The following is a 21,065-nucleotide window of genomic DNA, read 5'->3' on the forward strand; positions in this document are numbered from 1 at the left end:
GGGGGGGGGGGGGGGGGGGGGTAGTTGGGTTTGTGCTGCATGTTAACCCGGAAACCGCAGCCCCTCCTTTTACGTTGCAAACCCATTTTAAATGGCCAACCCAACGGGTCCTTGGTATGGGAAATGAGGGCGCTGCTGTTTGAAACCATTCCCACATGTTATGAAGGTTAAAAAAGCCAAAAGACTGTGGCTTACCATGGCTGCCTGCAAGCCGAATTCTGTTGCCTGGCACTGCGTGAGTGATCTCTCACACCAAACCGGCAGGCCCTCAATATAAGAGGAAAAATGTGACCTTGTAACGAAAGCACATGTGCTGTGTAATGTGAACAGCAAAATTTAACATGAAAGAGTGTACCCATTGTTCTCTAAAATGTGTCTTTTTTAACCATCTCTCCCTTCTCCTCCACCAGCTGCAAATGTTTCTCCTTCACAGAGGCTAGTGAAGATTAGAAGGAGAAAACGGTGGACTCGGGATGATATGTTCTCGGAGCTCCAGATGTCCTCCCACGCTGACAGAGCATAGAAGAATGCGTGGAGGCAGTCAATGTCAGAGTGCAAAAAAGCACAATATGAACGAGAGGAGACGTGGCGGGCTGAAGAGGATAAGTGGCATCAGCTTGCTGACAGAAGGCAAGAGTCGATGCTCCGGCTGCTGGAGCATCAAACTGAAATGCTCCAGCGTATGGCTGAGCTGCAGGAAAGGCAGCAGGAGCAGAGACCGCCGCTACAGCCCGTGTAACCAACAGCCCTCCTCCCCAAGTTCCATAGCCTCCTCACCCAGATGCCCAAGAACATGGTCGGGGGGCCTCCGGCCACCCAGCCACTCCACCCCAGATGATTGCCCAAGCATCAGAAGGCTGGCCTTCAATAAGAGTTTAAAACTTTAACTGCAGTGTGTCCTTGTCCTTCCCTCCTCCCCCACCCCACCCGGCGCTTCCCTCCTCCCCCACCCCTCCCGGGCTACCTTGGCAGTTATCCCCCTAGTTGTGTGATGAATTAATAAAGAATGCATGAATGTGAAGTAACAATGACTTTATTGCCTCTGCAAGCGGTGCTCGAAGGGGGGGAGGGGAGGGTGGTTAGCTTACAGGGAAGTAGAGTGTACCGGGGGGGGGGTGGAGGGGAAGAGGGTTCATCAAGGAGAAACAAACAGAAGTTTCACACCGTAGCCTAGCCAGTCACAAAACTCGTTCTCAAAGCTTCTCTGATGCGCACTGCGCCCTGCTGTACTCTTCTAACTGCCCTGGTGTCTGGCTGCGCGTAATCAGCGGCCAGGCGATTTGCCTCAACCTCCCACCCCGCCATAAATGTCTCCCCCTTACTCTCACAGATATTGTGGAGCACACAGCAAGCAGCAATAACAATTGGAATATTGGCTTCGCTGAGGTCTATCCGAGTCAGTAAACTGCGCCAGCATGCTTTTAAGTGTCCAAATGCACATTCCACCACCATTCGGCACTTGTTCAGCCTGTAGTTGAACAGGTCCTGACTCCTGTCCAGGCTGCCTGTGTACGGCTTCATGAGCCATGGCATTAAGGGGTAGGCTGGGTCCCCAAGGATAACAATAGGCATTTCAACATCCCCAACCGTTATTTTCTGGTCCGGGAAGAAAGTCCCTTCCTCCAGCTTTTGAAACAGACCAGAGTTCCTGAAGACGCGAGCATCATGTACCTTTCCCGGCCATCCCACGTTGATGTTAGTGAAACGTCCCTTGTGATCCACCAGGGCTTGTAGCAGCATTGAAAAGTACCCCTTGCGGTTTATGTACTCGGTGGCTTGGTGCTCCGGTGACAAGATAGATGGAACCCATATCCCTATAGCCCCACCACAGTTTGGGAATCCCATTGCAGCAAAGCCATCCACTATGACCTGCACGTTTCCCAGAGTCACTACCCTTGATATCAGCAGGTCTTTGATTGCATTGGCTACTTGGATCACAGCAGCCCCCACAGTAGATTTGCCCACTCCAAATTGATTCCCGACTGACCGGTAGCTGTCTGGCGTTGCAAGCTTCCACAGGGCTATCGCCACTCGCTTCTCAACTGTGAGGGCTGCTCTCATCCTGGTATTCTGGCGCTTCAGGGCAGGGGAAAGCAAGTCACAGTTCCATGAAAGTGCCCTTACGCATGTGAAAGTTTCGCAGCCACTGGGAATCGTCCCACACCTGCAACACGATGCGGTCCCACCAGTCTGTGCTCGTTTCCCGGGCCCAGAATTGGCGTTCCACGCCATGAACCTCCCCCAGTAATACCATGATTTGCACGTTGCTGGAGCCTGTACTTTGTGAGAGGTCTATGTCCATGTCAATTTCCTCATCACTCTCGTCACTGCGCTGCAATCGCCTCCTCGCCTGGTTTTGCTTTGGCATGTTCTGGCTCTGCATATACTCCAGGACAATGTGCGTGGTGTTCATAGTGCTCATAATTGCTGCGGTGATCTGAGCGGGCTCCATGATCCCAGTGCTATGGCATCTGGGCTGGAAAAAAGCACGAAACTATTGTCTGACGGAGGGAGGGAGGGGCGAGTGACAACATGGCTTACAGGTACAGGGAATTAAAATCAACAAAGGTGGCTGTGCATCAGGGAGAAACACAAACAACTGTCACACAGAATGGCCCCCCCAAAGATTGAACTCAAAACCCTGGGTTTAGCAGGCCGTTGATTTCACGGAGGGAGGGGGAAGCAAATGAATACAGAACAAATCTGGTCCATCTATTTTTTACATCTTAAGCTAGCAGCAGACGGTGCAGCATGACTGATAGCCATCGGCATCTTCTGGGTGCTTGGCAGAAAATGATGTACTACGACTGCTAGCATCATCGTCAAGACGGTTCAATAGGCCAGGAGACAAAACATGTCTGCCCAGGTGCCTCTGATTGAACTCACTGAGGAATAATACGATGACGGATACCAGTCGTAATACACCATCCACTGCCAAAAGGCAAGGAGCTGCTGCGTAGCAATGCAGCCCCACGTCTGCCAGCACCCAGATCACCGATGACGGCTACCAGTCATACTGCACCATCTATTGCCAAAAGGCAATTAGCTGCTGCTGTGTAGCAATGCACTACCACGTCTGCCGGCACCCAGATGACATATGATGACGGTGAGCTGAGCAGGTTCCATGCTTGCCGTGGTATGTTGTCTGCACAGGTAACCCAGGTAAAAAGGCGTGAATCGATTGTCTCTCGTTGCTCTGATGGAGGGGGAGGGGCCTGACGACATGTACCCAGAACCCCCCGCGACACTGTTTTTGCATCATCAGGCATTGGGATCTCAACCCAGAATTCCAATGGGCGGCGGAGACTGGGGGAACTGTGGGATAGCTACCCACAGTGCAACGCTCCAGATGTCAACGCTAGCCTCGGTACTGTGGACGTGGTCTGCCGACTTAATGCACTTAGAGCATTTTATGTGGGGGGGACACACAATCGACAATATAAAACCGATTTCTATAAAACCGGCTTCTATAAATTCGACCTAATTTCATAGTGTAGACGTACCCTGAGAGACACTTTCCCCTGCAATTGCCAGGGGTCACTATGGTGCCAGACACAGGGACTGAGAGCAGGAAGACTGTCTCTCCCATGCCTCAAAGCTCCCCATGCTGGTGCCCAAGCAGTGTGGAACAGGAGGAGGCAGCTGGAATACAGAAGGATGAGGTGGAGGACTGGGAGAAAGGGGGACATGGACTGGAGTCGGGGAGGGCTAGGGGGGGACAATAGGGTCAGTAACCACTAGATACACTACCCTCTCGGAAGCATGAATAGAACCCAGGATTCCTGAGTCCCATCATTCATCTGCTGTCAGCAACTATCTGTGAAACCCACTGAGAAAAAAAGTAGTCTGTATCATCTCCCTCTAGCGGCTACCCACAATGAGGATGAGAACCTACTACTGTTATCAGTTACTCTGTTAACTCAAGTGGCAGAAGTTGGTGGATCTAAAGGTGAAGCATATGAGAATCAATATGTTCCACACAACCTTTTTTCAGTTTTTTTTTCAAAAAGGCAAACACCGCAGGAAATTAGATCCAAACAACTACATTAGAAGAACATTCAGGTCAAAGTCAAGCACTCAGAAAAATAAGGAAATACCAGCATTAATGTTGCTTGTGCAATGTGGCTGTCGGGATGCCAAAATGATAGTGATCACAATGCTCAAGTTGGGAGGATTAGTAAAGGTTTGTAAAGTGATTTGAAAATGACAAGAGCTAAATATTTAATTGTTGACCTTGTCCATAGAGGTCAAATACTGGTCAGTCCAGTAAATTTGGTCAGAAAATACATTTTCACAACAGACTTCTACTAGCTTTTCTAAGCACCTCAGCTGGGGGGTTGAGTCTTTTTTTAGCAAAAGGAAGAAGAAGAGAGAGTCATTCTCTTTTCCCACCTCTCTCAAGTATTAAAGAAAGCAGATACCAGATATGAAACCTGCTAGATTTCAGGTTGGGTTACCCACAAAAAGGAAGGCTCTTCCGGCACGCATGGGAAGTTCTCATTAGAAGCCGCACATTTATGGCTTTGAATGAACTGTTCTCTGCTCTAATGGGAGCTGAAAAAGTATCATCTTGAATTCAGCTGGTAACAGGTTATGGATGCCAAGGCCCTGGCTCAGATCTTCAGCTCACGCACATTTCACATGGTACAAGACCAGAAGGGGGCAAAAAGCTGCTGTAATTTACATCCAGCTTCCATGGCTCTAAAAGGCCATTCTAGAAGCTAGGGATTGCCAGGGTCTAGGAATGTCCCAGCCATGGCTCCTTGCCCCTAGCAGCACACCTTTCATCCGTGAATAGAGGGCAGCAGTGTAGGAGCCACTAGGAAGGCTCTATGGTACCCAGGGGATTCCCCTAGGCAGGGAAAATCTCAGGTGGCTGGATCTGTTGGCTTTATAGGGCTTAACAGGGCTAAACATTTAGTGATCTGAGTGTGAAGCCAGAGCACAGTTCTAAGCGATTAGTGCAGGACCTCTGGTTTAAAAAGGGACACCCAACTGAAGTCACATTTCTTTGAAAACCTTTCCCCTTCAATTGTTACAATTAATACCTAAGAGGACTGTTACAAAAAAACAAAATATTTTTCAGGTTGTTTTGTACATTTGACTGCACTTTGTATGCAGCCATTTCCATGGTCTCCTCTGTCTGTGTGGGGTTATCCAGCAAAAGGGAAAAACACCACAAAACTGGAAAATGTGATTGTAGGACAAGTCAGCAGGGAGACTGAGAGGACATGATCTACAACTAAATTTTGACTCATTAGATTTCAACTTGACCGTGTTCCCTTAGGTATCAGTAATTAGTGGCTGATGTTGGTAAACAGATGTCTCAGACATATTGAACATTATAAACATTGGGACTTTAAGTTAACTTGGATCAGTGAGCCCTGGACGATCTCTCACATGGAGGGATATTTCTCTAGTCAACTATTTCTACTGTACACGTGTCCCATTTGAGGACTCATGTTTTCTGAAAGATTGAATAGTTCAGCTTGCTCTATCACTGAGTGTGTCTAATCTGTGATACATTTCAGAGCACAAGCCCTTCGGTTTATCACTACCATTGCAGTCTGGTTTATGGCAAATCAGCTTTATTTATTTGGCAGACTCAGTTGCTACAGAGTAACTCTTGACACCGAACTCTCTACCATATAGCACCACAATACATTGGCTGATCTTTATAACACTTGTATTGACAATGAAATGACACATTATTATATCTATTTCTGTGACTTAAAGGATTTCATAGCTTTCAGCTCATACTTCTGCCCTCTTAAGATTTTGCTGTCCGTTGCAAGTTAGTCACAAAGCCAAGCTCTTATTATGGAGTATAAAATGGACAAATCTGAACGATGCAAAGTTTTACTGACTTTTTAGTTATGCTTATATAACCTAGTAGAGTTTCACAGATGCTAGCAATTAGCAGATGACCTGCACAAGTTACGTTCTAGGCAAATAATTTTGCCAATGAAACAGGAAAGAAAGTAGAATCCTGCTTCATCACTCAAAAAAAGTGAGCTACTGAAACAAAAACAACAGATATAAAAATTAAGTTGAAGCTTCTCTCTATGATTCACTTTTTCCTCTTCTTGATACAATTCAGCATAACATAATCAAAAAGCTGAATGGGCCCTTGTTCACAGCATTTGGAATTCGAAACAGAGACACAGTTAACTCTGCAGGCTTAATTCCCAAATGGTCCCCTTGAATATGCTGCTCTGTTTACTTCTAAACAATTTTTACATTAAAAAAGATTTCTTGAGTTTTTTTAAAATGCAAGTTTTAAACTCTGATTCTGTGGATGACTTTTAAAAACATTAAAAAAAAAAAAAACAGAGCATGACAGATTAACCAAAATAAGATCAATAAAGTGGAATGAGAGGCTATCCCCCACTCCCCCAATAACCCCTGTTGTTCACTGATTTATAATAGTTGAGCAGTGGGAGGCGATAGCCTTATGTTGAGAAGCAGTAGTGTAATTTAGTGAATAATGCACTAGCCTGTGAGTCTAGAGATCTAGGTTGCATTCCCAGCTTTGTCACAAAACCTGCTGTGTTACCTTAGGAAAAATCACCTCACCTCTCTGTGCTTCTGTATCCCCCTCCCCCCAAAATCTCATTGGAAGTCTTCTCTATTTAGGAGTCTAAACTATTTGGAGGTAGGGATGGTCTTTCTAGGAGTCTGTACAGTGTCTACCATCAGTCCAGTTCCTAGTGGCCATCTTTCCACATGGCAGCTGGGTCCCTTATTGGCAGTCTCAGCAAACAGAGGCCAAAAACTGAATGGGCACATAAGTTTTACTCCCCTCTCAAGACTAGAAGTGCTCCCCTCCAGGTCAAGGCTGAAGTATATTAGTGGAGAAGTCTGCTCTGCTGCTCCTACGTTGTACCTATACTGCTGTCAGAGTACTTTGCACTCCAGGGTGATCTCAATCTCACACCTTTAATCACCATTAAGTTTATCACAAATATTTGAAAGGAGAGAGACCCCCAACCCTTCCAGAAAGCATAAAGTAGAGTTGCCTGTGTAACAAGACATTTGCAGCCAGAAGAAAAAAAATGCTAAGAAAGGCTCCTAGGTCTAGTATGCAATTGGCTATTTATTTAGCCTCTTTTCTTTTCCACTGTACAGAGAATATCCTGTACTTTCTCTATGGCTAGATGTATGTTAAAGTTGGCACTAAACAAAAATAAAAAGATGTAATGAGTGTGGGGGGGGTGGGCAGTCTTCAAAGGACACACGCCCTAAGAGGAGGAGGATAGTGTATACACGCTATGGAAAGATTCAAGAAGGCAAGTATTGTATAAATACTTAAATAAACCAAGGGAATCTTTGTTTTTATATCAGGAGGGTAAATTAGCTACAACATTAGGAGTTTTAAATCCAAATTTTAGTTATCTGTAATTAGAACCAAATGCTGAAATACATCCTAGGCAGGCACCATAGCTTGACACAGTGTTAATAATCCACTTTACAAAACAGGCAGGTTAAGCTATTTGATGTGTTTCCAATTTATCTCCTACTAGGGCTGGGCAAACTTTTTACTCTCAACTTCATTACTCTCTCAGATTTGGTTTAACCTGCTCCCACAGTATCAACCTTCTCTCTTACCAGATACAATCTGACACCCTCCAAGTGAGTGGCAGGCAGCCATCAGTGGGAGTTGGATTGGGCCCTGAGAGAGCATCTCTTTCAGGCCTTTGTCTGTCATTCTGTTATAGCCACAGGCCTTTAGTCTCCTCATCTTGCAAAACCCCCATGTCAAATGCTCTATAGCATCCTTTAAGGTTCAAATCTTAAGACTCAACAGCAGTCAGTTTTTATTCTCTTAGCTTTAAATGCTGCTGAGACCATCTCTATTCTTTAATTATCCAACCCCCAACACTGGAGTACTGTGGTCCAGACACTGATTTCATTGTATGTTTTCTTGGAAAAAAGTATCTAGATGTAGAAAACATGCAAGAACTACTCAGCACTTTCCTAATAATTCCACACAGAAAAAAATATATTTATTGCTGCTTTCTTGTAATAGTTCTGCAGATTTCACATGCTGTATCTATCATGCTGCATGCTAGTGGCCAAACCGTATCTCATGTTCAGCCTTAATCTATAGTGTCAATGTTACAGCTCAGAGCATCAAACTGATATTGCAAGAGGAATGGCCGCTGAAAAAAATCCATCAATATTTCATTATTTTTGTTCAACAATATGTGCAGTACAAAGCAGCATTCTAGACAACTTTGTTAAATTAGATTTTTTATAATGCATTTCCCTGGGCTATTTGGTAACTGGTGCAAGTTAGTGACTTGCATGGTTGATTAACTGACAAATGATTTATGATCATTTTTGAAAGAAGAAACATCATATAGAAGAGTGTGAACTCTTTGCTATGAGCTTGATGCAATACAATGTATATTTTCAAGACTTATTATTTAAAGCCAATTCTAGTATTTTCCCTTTATTATTGCTAAGTATAAAAGCTACCCTGCCCAAAATAGGTGACTTGTTTGCAACGTATAACAGCAATGCTTATTTGAAATTTCTCTCAAATGCACAGAGACTTACTGAGCAGTTGTGAACCAAGACACAATCACACTCCCCCTTTACAATACATATTACACCAGATCCAGTGCTTAAAAAATTAAAATTACACCACATGCAGGAATGAAATCACGAAGTAGAAAGTGTCTAAATTAGCCCTGAGGTGTCAAGTTATCAAGAAGAATAAGAGAAATCAGTGGGGAGAACACCCACTTTTACTCAGAATGGAAGTTTTACACCATTTCACAGCAGCTCACTGTTAGGCTTTGGATATGTGTGTTACCCATTTCACAAGCTCTTTAGACAGGTTTTCAAACCCCCCCCCCCCCAAGATATTTTTTTTGTTCAATATCTTTTCTCTGTGTTTCCAAACAGTAACTCCAAGGTCCAGATATGCAAGTTAGTCAAGACTGAAGTGAATTTTTAGTTGCAATGCAATGGCACCACTATGATATATTTGGAGATAGTGTATGCTCCTCTAAGGAAGAGCTCTGTTCCTTGGGGAGACTTATGGATTATTGTTTCTGGGCTGCTACTATACCACCGGCCAAAAGGTACAGTCTTTTCTGCTTCCAAGAAAGCATGACAATTTTTTACAAGCAGAGTAACAATGTGGTAGCTTAAGAACTTCAGTGAGATATTGGCAAGGGACAATAAAGGAGGGATGTTGCAGTCTTAGTGTCTCCTTCACAAAGAGGCTAGGATAGCACCCACCTGTCATTGGCCCCTCTGGTATCTTACATCTGGGGTCTTATTCTTGTCGTACGTGAGGCTGTGGGGAAGGGAAGAGCACACATCTGCCACAGGTAAAGGCTTGCTTCTAATACAGTTCAGATTTTCTTTGGATCTCCACTAAGCACAGAAGCAATTGTGTAAGTAAGAGGGCTAGAGTCCAGATGCAGTTATGGGACCCTGGTGTGCGTACTTCAGGGGTGAAAAAGGGAGAATAGTCCCTTGGAGTTTTATTCCTACAGGAGACATAAGGATATCTGCTGCCATTCAATGAGTGGTGTGTTACTGTAGAAAGTTACAAGTTATATTTCAGTAGAGGACACTGACGTTGTTAAAGAAATATTGGAGTGCAACAAGATAACTTAAGTGCTTGTAATGCCCATTTCAAGGCAGATGGGATGGTAAATATTGAACAAAAAGGCTTTATCCAGAACATTACAAAAAGATTTGCAACACAAAAAACAAACAAACAAACCACAAAAATCTGCAGAATTGTTGCTTCTTGCCACCTTTAGTTTCAAGTTAGCTATACAGAGTGTGCGCATCTGAAAAGGAATAACTGAGGTATGACAATTTATTATGGTAGTGGCTAGTTGCCAACTGAATCCAAGAGTGAGGCCCTCCAGTGCTAGACATTGTATGAAACATAGAATAGAGACTGCAGTCCCTGCCCCAGAGAGCTTCCAGTCTGAAGAGAAGACAGCAAAACGGGTTTCTTTAACGAGTGTCACATAATATTCCTAGTAGATTTGTTTTCAGTGATTGTGGAAGAGAGACTGGGCAACAGTGATTTAAGTGGTAACTCAAGGGCCTATGCAAGTGACAGATACACATTAAGGGCCAACATCCCAATCGACTCCATGGGAAGAAGATAACATGGAGCAGAAAAGCAGCAGAAGAGAGGAGTGGGGAAGAGACAAAAGCCTGGTTTACATCTAAAATGTAGGCTGATCTGTCTACGTGCTGAGGGATGTGAAAAATTCACACCCCTGAGAGATGTAGTTAAGCTAACCTAAGTTCCAGTATAGGCACTGCTAGGTTGATGGAATAATTTTCCTGTCAACCTAGCTACTGCCTCTCGAGGGGGTACAGCGACAGACCAACCCCTTCTTGCTGTAGCAAGTGTCTATACTACAGGACAATAGCAGCCTAGCTGCAACGGTGCTACTGTAACGCTTGTAGTGTAGATATACCCAAAGTACTGGCAGGATAAAAAACAGCAGCAGCTGGAGGCAGAAAGAATGGAAGAAGAATAACCACAGAGACTGTCAAAAATAGCCAACCATCCTACAAGGGTACTATGCTACCATCCTACCATGCTTCTGCTAGAGAGTTTTCTGTAAAAAAAAAAAAAAAAAGTTATTTTTCCTGTGTAGCTTTCCTCTGACCCGCTCAGTCTTTCTGTCCCTGCTCTCTTCTCATGTGTTCCCACTGGCCAGACAGGTGGGACCACATAAGAACAGCCATGTTTCTCCCACTTTTCATACTCTTTCCCCATGTGTGTTAAGAGCACAGAGAATCTGTTTGTGTTCTTTCTACTATAAGCCATGGTATATGCTATGCTTAACAAGGCTGTGGGCTGGGGCAGGCCTGCAGGCGGTCGTTTGCCTCAGCTCAGCAATAGCCTTCCATTTCTAGAGAAGATGACTAAAAAAAAAAAAAAAAACCCTTATCTAGGCAACACCTGAAAGGAGTTTGATGGTCACTTTGGCTCCCTAGTGAATGTCTTCTCTCCAAAACCTTCAGACTCTGCGGAGGAGAGGTATGGAAAGAGGGTGGGGGCAGGAAGTCAGGAGAGAGGCACGTTGGCAGAGCATCATGAGAGAATCTTGCACATCACTCCTGTATGCCTGGCTCTAGCCAGATGTATTCCTCCTTCTTAAGCAACGTTTAAAAATAAAAAAGTGATAACAAGAAGTTCCATGTTTTGGAATTCTGAACAAGTGTGTCTCACCTAAAGTCACAGGGCCAAATTCTGCTCCAATCTTGGCTCAACTGGTCGTACACAAACAAATGGGTTGCAGAAACAAAAGGCAAAAAACACTTCAGATTCTGAAGTGAACATAAACTGATTTAGTGATTTCTGCTTGAGCCTACAAAAACAAATCAAGCAAGCAAGCAAGCCTGAAACAATAGCTCTAAGAGATGTGAACTGCTCCATTCATCTCCATGGGGTGTTAACTCTGAAGCCTAATTACACAATTTAAAATATCAGCATATACCATTTAACTGCTGATCAAAGCACTTCATAAGATGGGCATCCCTCTTTTTTCTTACAATCTGCACAATCCAGAGGGGCAGCATCTTAGTTTGGTGTCACAAGCTGAAGGAGCTTAATTTGTCCTGGCCTGACCCCATTCCTCCAGTTTGATCTGGCTGCATTGGATTTACAGGGGCAGAACAGGCATTCTGATGTTAGCTGGGACACATCTGCTTAGGGCCAGGCACAATTATGGCGTTTAAGGAAGGGCAGCATTTGGCCCCACATCTTACTAATGGAACGGACAATCCAACCACCATTCTCCATCCAGCCGCCCCTCCAAAAATACCCCAACAACAGAAGTCCAGAAGGTAGAGCACAAGAAAAGGAAAATCAGAAAAGGGTGGTAATTAGAGGGCGCACAGTCTATGGAGACGGCTGGGAAGAGCGGGAGCTGCTTCAGAATGCAGGGAGCTTATCCGAGGGTTAGACAGACAGGTCTGGAAAACAGAAATAGGCAAGAATTCAGCTTCAGTGTCATCGCACAAACAGAGGCGCGGTTTCTCTCGCTCGCTCCCTTCACAAGGAAGTCCCCGACTCGCAGCCCGGCCAGCCCAGCCCGCTGCTCCGCCAGACACGGCTCGGCGGCGCGGTGCCGGGACCTTTCCCCCCACTCGCAAACTTTGGACGAGCAGCCCAGCTCAAGCGCTTCCTGGAAGGCTGCGCCTCCGGGCCCCACCAGCAGGCTGCCCGCCCTGGCAGCTATGAGAGCTCCAGGTCCCGGTGCCTGCGGGCGGCAGCTCCCGGCCCGGGGAAGGGAGCCGGGGCAAGCGGCGCGAGGCTCTGCCCCACCACGCCCGCCCGTTCGGTGGCGACCAGCGCTGGGGGCGGCGGGTGATTGACAGCGATCATTAGCGCGGCTCTGAGCACCACCAAGCCCCGACCGCAGCCGGCAGCTTCCCCTGCTGCCCAGGGCCGCTTCAGACAAGCCCCAGAGCCCTCCGCCGCCTCTGGCAACCCGGCAGCGCCGCGCTCCAGCCGCTGCCATGTATTTACCGCCCGGGGAGGCGCCCCGCCCCACCCAGTGACAACACTCCCCCTCCCCCACCAGCTGGGGTCAGCCCCAGGAGAGGGGACCCCCTTTCCCTTACCGCACTCCGCCTGGGTCCCTCCGGGCTCCCTACGCCCCGGGCGCGGGAGGCAGCGCTCGCCGCTTAGCCAGCCGCTGTAGCTACCGGAGCATGTTGGGATGGGAAACTATTTATAGAGCCCGTGAGCAGCTGAGCAGCAGCAGGAAAAGCTCCCGGAGCAGCCAGAGCAGAACCTGCCCAATGAGCCCTCTTTGCTTGTGCACATGTCCCGACTCCGGAGCTGGTCCGAATGAGCATGTGCGACGTGTCTGCACATGCCCATTAGCCAAGTGACGCTCCGGCGGGGCCGATGCCCATCGCCTGCCCTTGGCACTGAGCGGCTCCTTGCAAGCGCCACTTCCCGGGAAGCCCAGCCCCGTTGTTGCAAGGGCAGGAGCTGGGGACCAGCGCTAAAGGAGCCAGCGAGCAATAGCGTTCGAGCCTCAGCTCCGCTGGAGAAATGTTATTGTCTTAAAACTGCTGCCCCTTATCTTTCTAAAAAGGAAGAGTTCTATGTTTTGGATTATAAACAGCGTGAGCTGTATGTCCTTCCCTCCAGCCTTTAGTATCATCAGCAAGGGACGCTAGTTTTCTGTGATTAAAAACAAACTTCTCTCACAAAAACCCCATAAAAATCCACATTTCCCCACAATTAAAATGAAATGCTGAACTTAAGTTTGCCTAACCACACTTTCTAGAGGTATCAGTTGAACACACAATGTTTTATTGATATATTTATTTTTTTAAAACTGGCAGCTTATAGGGGCTGGTAATTACCCAGTCTCTCTCCTCTAGGCTCTAACAGGCTGGTGGTGTCCAGGAGCTGACGCCCAGTTAAACACAAGCAACTCTCTCTCAATGGAGGCAGGGGGTATCCAGGTGACTCTCAGCCCCCGGGCCATCCATGCACCATCACAAGATATCCCCCATTGATAATAAATAGATGCAGTTCACTCTTCCTGCCCGTCACTCTTAATCTGCTTGCAGATGAGTGGCTGGTCTCATTCCAAAGACTGTCCACAAACTGGACAAAGAAGAAATCAGATGAAAGAGGGTGCCCTTGCTATAGACCAAGGGAAAAAGTGGGTAGTTAATTTTTGGAAGAGTATCCATCTTCAGTCAATACATTATACCTTTCTGGGAAGAAGGGTAAACATCCTCTCCATAAAAAGACAAAAAGCGGGGGAACGTAGTAGGAAGAGAGCCTAAGACATGGGCGGTTCGCTTGAGGTCTGCCGTGCCAGCTGTCTGCACAGGGCTGGGGCATCACACAGAGGGAAAACACACACACATATCTATCAACATCTAACCACACCCCTCAGATGAGTTCTCTTATAGAGCCTGTATGAACGCAGGTGGTTGGGCACCTGCTGAAGGCTGTACTGCACCTCTTGTGCCCTGCAATGGATCAGGGACAGAAGTTTGAAGGAAAGGCATTACATGTATAGCATATATCTCAGAGCGTGCACTCATATAGACCAGGGATGCAAATGGAGGGTAGGCATTTTCTAAATGATCTTGTTAAATAAAGGTGACACGGAGATGCCAATATAAAAGTGAACTTTCTTCCTGACCCCCATCACATGATCCGGCCAGTGTTCAAAAGGGATTACTCTTGTCCTATGACAGGGGTCAGCATCCACAAACTCCAGGGGTTATTTTAAAATTCCATAGAATTTACAGCCACACATTGTATAATTAAGGCATTTTCTGAGGTAATTAAATATATGGCTGCAGATTTTTATATATTAGAAGTTAAGAGGGATAGCAGGCCCATTTTGAGCCAACCTACGTCATTTTATATCTTCTTTGTTTATAAAGTGTCCTTTCATGGGTAAATAGGGGATTTGGGTAGCGATAGGGGGAGAAAAGTTTGGGAAAAACTGGTATATCTTAGAAGTAATTAGAGAGTGGGCGAGCAGATAAAAAAAGAATGAAAAAGCTTATAAGGTGAAGAGTAGCGGTCAGCACACTTTTCCAGCAACACTCATGACTCCACCTGAGTAACACCATGCATGGGAGTCAAATAGAGCATGAGATTCAAGAGGAGAAAGCCAGCTATAACCAGGTCACAAGAACAAGCCAACTTATTTCCTGCCATCATAAATGCATAGGAATTGCCAGACTGGATCAGACCAGTTGTCTCCAGGAGCAGCCCGCACCGAGTACTTCAGAGGCAGGTACAAAAAACTTCCCAGTAAGTGGTTACAGGGTAGCCGGCTCCCAGAGAAAGTTTATTCCTAACCGCCAATTGTTAGAGGGGGGTTATGGCCTGAAGCATGAGGGCTTATATCCCTTCCAAATCTCTGTTATTTTTTAGATCCCCCCCCTTCCCTCAAACTCAGGAAGTACTTCTTATCCAGACAAAGGGATGATCATTTGTGAATCCTGATGGGTTCTTGGCCTCAGTGCTATTAGTTCCACTGGCTAAGTGAAAGTGCTACATGCTATCTCAGTCAGTTTAGCATTGCCCTGACCTTCCAGGTAGAATAATGGCATATCTGGATCCAGGTTGAAAGATAGTTCCAGCCCTCCAGACAGAACTGTCTTTCAACCCCAGTCTAGATATTCTTTCTATTTGTGTCCACATTGCTCCTGAAACAGCTATTTTCCTTGCCTGCCTCTGATAGCTTTGAGACCAGGCAGCAGGGGGAGAGTAGTGCAGCTCTAGAGACATGATGCTGCAGGCAGAGAGGCAGGCAGCAGAAAACAAACATAATTAAACAGTGGGAAGGAGATATGTGAGGAGGTCAATTACCTCTCTCCTCTCTGAGCAGGATTTGTTGTCTTACCTCAATTAACTTGTTCATATAGAAATTGCTTTGACAGGCAAGCAACAGATTCTTCTTCCTTTAACCTTGGCTTCATCCCATTTTCTAGAAAGAAAACTTCTGTTAATGCCCCATAGCCCAGTGCTGAGCACCTGAATGAAATAGTGCTCCAAATAAAAGTGCTGGTAACGTAGTAGCTTAGCAGGGCTTATCCTGGGCATTGCTTTTTAGCTGCTGTGGGTAGAAGGGTGAAAGGGACTCTCCACTGTGCACTACTGTCCACCTGAGCCCAATATAGAGCTGGCTGTATTTCAAAGAAGTCTTATTGAGGGCGCAGGAACAAACCATACTGATGTGCAGAAAGAATAGCAAATATGGCAGGCGACCTGCTTGACTTAACAGTGAAATCTTCGGCGAGCTTAAACACCAAAAGGAAGCTTACAAGAAGTGGAAACTCGGACAGATGACTAGGGAGGAGTATAAAAATATTGCTCGAGCATGCAGGGGTGTAATTAGGAAGGCCAAAGCACAATTGGAGTTGCAGCTAGCAAGGGATATGAAGGGTAACAAGAAGGGTTTCTACAAAAAGAAGGTCAGGGAAAGTATGGGACCCTTACTAAATGGGGGAGGCAATCTAGTGACAGATAAGAACATAAGAATGACCATATTGGGTCAGACCAAAGGTCCATCCAGCCCAGTATCCTGTCTGCCGACTGGCCAATGCCAGGTGCCCCAGAGGGTGTGAACCTAACAGGTAATGATCAAGTGATCTCTCTCCTACCATTCATCTCCACCCTCTGACAAACAGAGGCTAGGGACACCATTCCTTACCCATCCTGGCTAATAGCCATTAATGGACTTACCTCCATGAATTTATCTAGTTCTCTTTTAAACCCTGTTATAGTCCTAGCCTCCACAGGCAAGATGATGTGGAAAAAGCTGAAGTACGCCATACTTTTTTTGCCTCGGTCTTCACAGACAAGGCCAGCTCCCAGACTGCTGCACTGGGCAGCACAGTATGGGGAGGAGGAGAACAGCCCTCAGTGGTGAAAGAACAGGTTAAGGACTATTTAGAAAAGCTGGACATGCACAAGTCCATGAAGCCGGATCTAGTGCATCCGAGGGTGCTGAGGGAGTTGGCTGATGTGATTGCAGAGCCATTGGCCATTATCTTTGAAAACTCATGGCGATCGGAGGAGGTCCCGGATGATTAGAAAAAGGCAAATATAGTGCCCATCTTTAAAAAAGGGAAGAAGGAGAATCCGGGGAACTACAGTCTCTGGAAAAATCATGGAGCAGGTCCTCAAGGAATCCATTTTGAAGTACTTGGAGGCGAGGAAGGTGATCAGAAACAGTCAACATGGATTCACCCAGGGCAAGTCATGCCTAACTTTCAGGGCAAACTGTCCCAGGCAATCTGCTCTCCACTGCCTGGTCTGTGCTGCTTCCCCAGTGGCTGTTTGGGAACTGCCCTTTCCCCCCCTGGGTTTGTCAGCCCAAATTCCCTCCTCCCAAGAAGTAATTGTAGATGTAGACTAATTCCCTGTGGTCCCCTTTCTCCTCTCAGCTCCTGGGCTTCAGACAGGCCACTCCTGTTCCTGACCAGCTGAGCCTCCTCTCTAATTAATCCCTACTCCCTGGGTCCTCCTCCTGGTGCAGCCTGGGCAGTTAATTGTCCCAACTAGCCACCTAAACCCCTTTAGGCCTTGTGTGGAGTGGACACCTTATCACAAAGGAATAGCCATGGCTATTATACAGGGAAATCAGAAATCTGAATACATTCTAGATTCCTCAGGGCTACATATGCCCAAAAGTTCACAGCACTATAAGGCCAAAGATTGTGTATTCTGTTGGCTGAACAAACCAGTTATGTCTTACTCTCATGCTTTCACCAAGAGATTAGTCGTTACTTACCCCAAGACAGCACTGAAGGCTGCACTATCATGTGGCATGCTGCATTGCTATCAAACCAAAGCAGTATCACCTCACTGAGTAGCATGCTATTGCTATATAATATTGCTAAAGCCCTCAAACATGTTTATAAGCCATTTCTATGCTGTTGTATCATTACACACATAGTGCCCTGCAATGTTTAAAGAAAGAAAAGACTATTTTCCCCATTTATAGTTGGATTTGTTCACACATGAAGAATATTATCCATATTACAAAGCTCACAAGTGGAAAAAGCAGATATGTGTTTACAGCCATTCTGGGTTCACAGACACAAGGACCTCTAAAGAGGGTCACAAATCCACATGAGGCTCCTGAGCACCAGATTTTGCATTTGGGTCACTGAGTTCGCTAAAAGCAGTTTAAAACTGATGTAGGTAAATTGTTCCCTATGGACTGTCCATGGGAGGGAACTCATGAGATGTTTATTCCACAATGTGTATGGAGTAAATTACATCAAGATCCTTTTTTTCAGATCAACGCATTTGAGACTCTGGTGAAAATCTTGTTCCCAGCACCCAGCCTAAGTACTTGAACTGAAGGAAATGTGAATCTCCACAGGGAGAGGGAATGGGGAAGAATGCTCCCTCTTATGCAGCTCTGCAGCCACTATCCCAGTTTCACAAGGCTCGAGTAGCCGACATAGACATCCCTTGTGCACTTCCCTGCATGGTCAGTGTCTGGTCAATCCAAAGTGCAGCAAATTTCATTGGCCTGTCCCCATTTCACCGTATGCCCACCCCTCAGACACACTGCGTGTACCTATGAAGATAGCCTCACCCACAAAGCTGGGCTCTATGGTGTGCCTGCTCTAAGTGGGCTTCACAAATCCTCCCCCTACCATCAGCAGATCTGCACTGATTCTGATGCATGCAGTGCCCTCCATACCTATGAAAGGGGGGTAGGAAAGGAGGCTACATGAATAATGGGTGTAAGACTAAGATCTTCTCTGTTTAGTCACATGACGTGACAGATTATGTCTGTCCATGTCTATATCAAACTACAAACTCCATTTTGTTTTGTGAAAGCCCTTTGAGTGTACACTGCTCTGTGCCTTCAATGTTGCCTTTTTACCTCCATCTTAGACTAGGATTCCAAGAGGAGTTAGCAGATGACTAACAATGCAGAGCAATTAAGCATCATTAACCCCTGGAGGGTCTCCCATTCAAATTAAGGCACCCTAGGACAATAAGCTAGCTGCTGCCCAAAGGAACCAGTTCTCCCAGATAGACTTGTAATCAAGCAATGGAGCAGCTAATGAGGGATTTGAAGCCACTGAGGAGAGTTATCTGGAGTGGTGTTGGGGGGACTGAAAATGTATAAAAAGAAGGCTCTCTCCCTGACTGTTTTGAGAGGAGACTAGAACTGCAAGGCAAGGTGAGAAGAAGCAGTAGTGGGTCCTAGAATCTTGAATGTACTGACCAAAACCCAAAGGGCTCTAGAAGTAGTGAAGACACTAGAGGGCTTTGTGTGCAGGTGTTTGTTATTTTACCATAGATCAGTATATCTCCTGTGCTTTGTCTAGTGTGATTGGTTTAGAAATTCCTTTGCAGAATCTACGTGTTCCTTGCTTTCACTGTCACGTAGTCCTAAAGGGAGAAACAGTAACCCAGAGGGTCCACAGCTTTGGTGGGAAGGCTTGGAAGAGCTGGCTCTAGTTTTGGAGCCTGGATAGATGGACTGTGGAGTCCTTATCTCTCAGAAAGGAGTGCTAGCTAGAATATCTGCATCCCAAGAAGGTATCTAGAGGCCCAGAGCCAGAAACTGTTCCTAGACTCTATCTAGCCCCAACCTGCCTAAGAGCACAGGGGTCCAGTGACTGAATCCAAGTACAGCAACCTGGTGAGTGTCCACCATGGGGAGCTCCTCCAGGGTTGTAACACCAGGCACAAATGTGGAGGATGCCTAGCTGTCTCAAAGCATATATTTAGGGTGTCAGGATCCCAGTGAGTTACTGAGCACTGCTCAGATTCCTACACAACTCTATGTGTTGATGATACATGTGTGGCTATCTGGTGATCAAAAATTACTCTGGCCTGGGCCTTGCTATCTTAAATTCTGGACCAATATCAAAAGCAGTGATAATGTGAGACCAGTGACAGCTGTGAAGTCTGATATTGTAAAGATCACCACATCTGAAAACAATTTCTTTAGTGGTGAAATTCCCCCCCAGGCAGAGAACCAGCACAATGCTTATGCACCACATATGTCCCTCTTAAAGTCCAATTATCTCCCTCCACTCCCCTCCCCTGTCCTTAAACCCAGTATTTTCTCCATTTAATTTCAGTATGCCTCTGTGGCTCCTCTTAAATGTGGAAACAGGAACTGCTTAGTCAGCAGCATCATGAGACTCAGATTGCCTCTCAGGCAACCACAGCAAAGGGACAAATAGAATCTTAAGCTTTGGGGGAATGCTGAGAATGTTTATGATACTAATATTCAAAAACAACATATCGCAATGTGTTCAGATTATCAAGTGACACCTGTCTTTTAATGTCTAATGTTTAATAGCTCATGACCTGACAGAGCCAGAACCACTTTGGCAGGACCTGGACAAATGCTTTCAGGACCAGTAAGCTTTTCCAATCACTGGTCCTGCGTGAGTGATCCGAAGGAAATATTTCCAACCTTTGGCATATCTGAGCTCATGATCAGGCTTTTAGAGTAGGCTGCTGTCGTTTCTCTGCTCATTCTTCCATATCCACTTCAACTCAGCTGCATGTCACATGGCTGAGGTACAACTGGCTGAGGAAGTCAAATAAGGCCGTCAAATTTAGCTTATTTGCACTGCGAATATTAAGAGCAGCAGCCCATTCTGATTGCTGCTTCTAGGCACATGCAGCAGTGGAAACGGTCCTCTGGAACTCTTTAATGGCCTTTTTAAAATGCAGACCTCAAGTTAGTGGGTCAGGTCCCTTGGACAGAGTAATTGCTGAAGAAGACAGATTCAGGATGGCTGGAAATTTCTGAGGGAGAAATATCCAAGCCCCATTAGAAAACAATCTAAGTGCATAGGGAAAAGAGTTTGTGGACAATATGGTTAAAAGGGCCTTTGAAAGTAGAAAAAGAATCATACCAAAAATAAGTTAGACTAGAAAAGTGACAGGGGAATGCTGAATTAAGGACATGGAAGAGTAACGTCAAAAGCACATGAAGGGGTACTACTAGCAAAGGATTAAAGGGAACAATAACAGTTTAATAAGCAAGAGGATGACAATGAAAAGTGCACGTCAGTTACGTACAGTACTCCTCACTGTGCAAATGGCACCTTCTTACTCAGCAGATCAGCACACTGTTAGTCTGAAGAGTCAGGTAAAACAGTTACCGACTTTTCTTTACCTGTTGTTTGAGATGTATTGCACTGTAGGGGTGTGTGCACCTCGTTCACAGTTGTTGGAGAGTTTCCCCTCAGCAGTACCCACTGGGACAGCATGAACACCTTCGGGTGCCTCCCGCCACTACTCCACCTTTGTATTCAGGATTAGGATTAGGAAGTAATGGGAATAAAATCTCTTCCCTCTGAATGACATGGGAACTTCCTGTATGGCCCCCATGAGGAGAAGAGACTGGAGCTCCTGAAGTAGCACGCTCCCAAGAAAGGGGTCTCTGTAGAGGGATGGGGAAATGGGGGGATAGAAGTGAATTGAAGGGTATGTCCCAGCTCCACTGTGCTTAAGACCCACAGATCCATGGTGATGGAGGTCCAAGCACTCAGGAAGCGGGCTAGGCAGTTGGCAAAAATTG

The 21,065-nt window shown here is 45.9% G+C and overlaps 1 protein-coding gene across 1 annotated transcript in view; it reads right to left on the bottom strand.

Annotated features, from left to right (window-relative positions):
- WIPF1 (WAS/WASL interacting protein family member 1) overlaps window positions 1–12,815 on the bottom strand; it is an 81,169-nt gene extending 68,354 nt beyond the window's left edge. Inside the window, exon 1 of the mRNA XM_024212915.1 lies at window positions 12,622–12,815. The gene's annotated coding sequence lies outside the window, so the exon portion shown is untranslated. The remainder of the gene's footprint in view (window positions 1–12,621) is intronic.
- Between the last annotated feature and the right edge of the window lie 8,250 nt (window positions 12,816–21,065).

This window comes from Terrapene carolina, unplaced genomic scaffold, assembly GCF_002925995.2.
Source record: "Terrapene carolina triunguis isolate 2854851 unplaced genomic scaffold, T_m_triunguis-2.0 Scaffold62, whole genome shotgun sequence".
Taxonomy (NCBI): domain Eukaryota; kingdom Metazoa; phylum Chordata; order Testudines; family Emydidae; genus Terrapene; species Terrapene triunguis.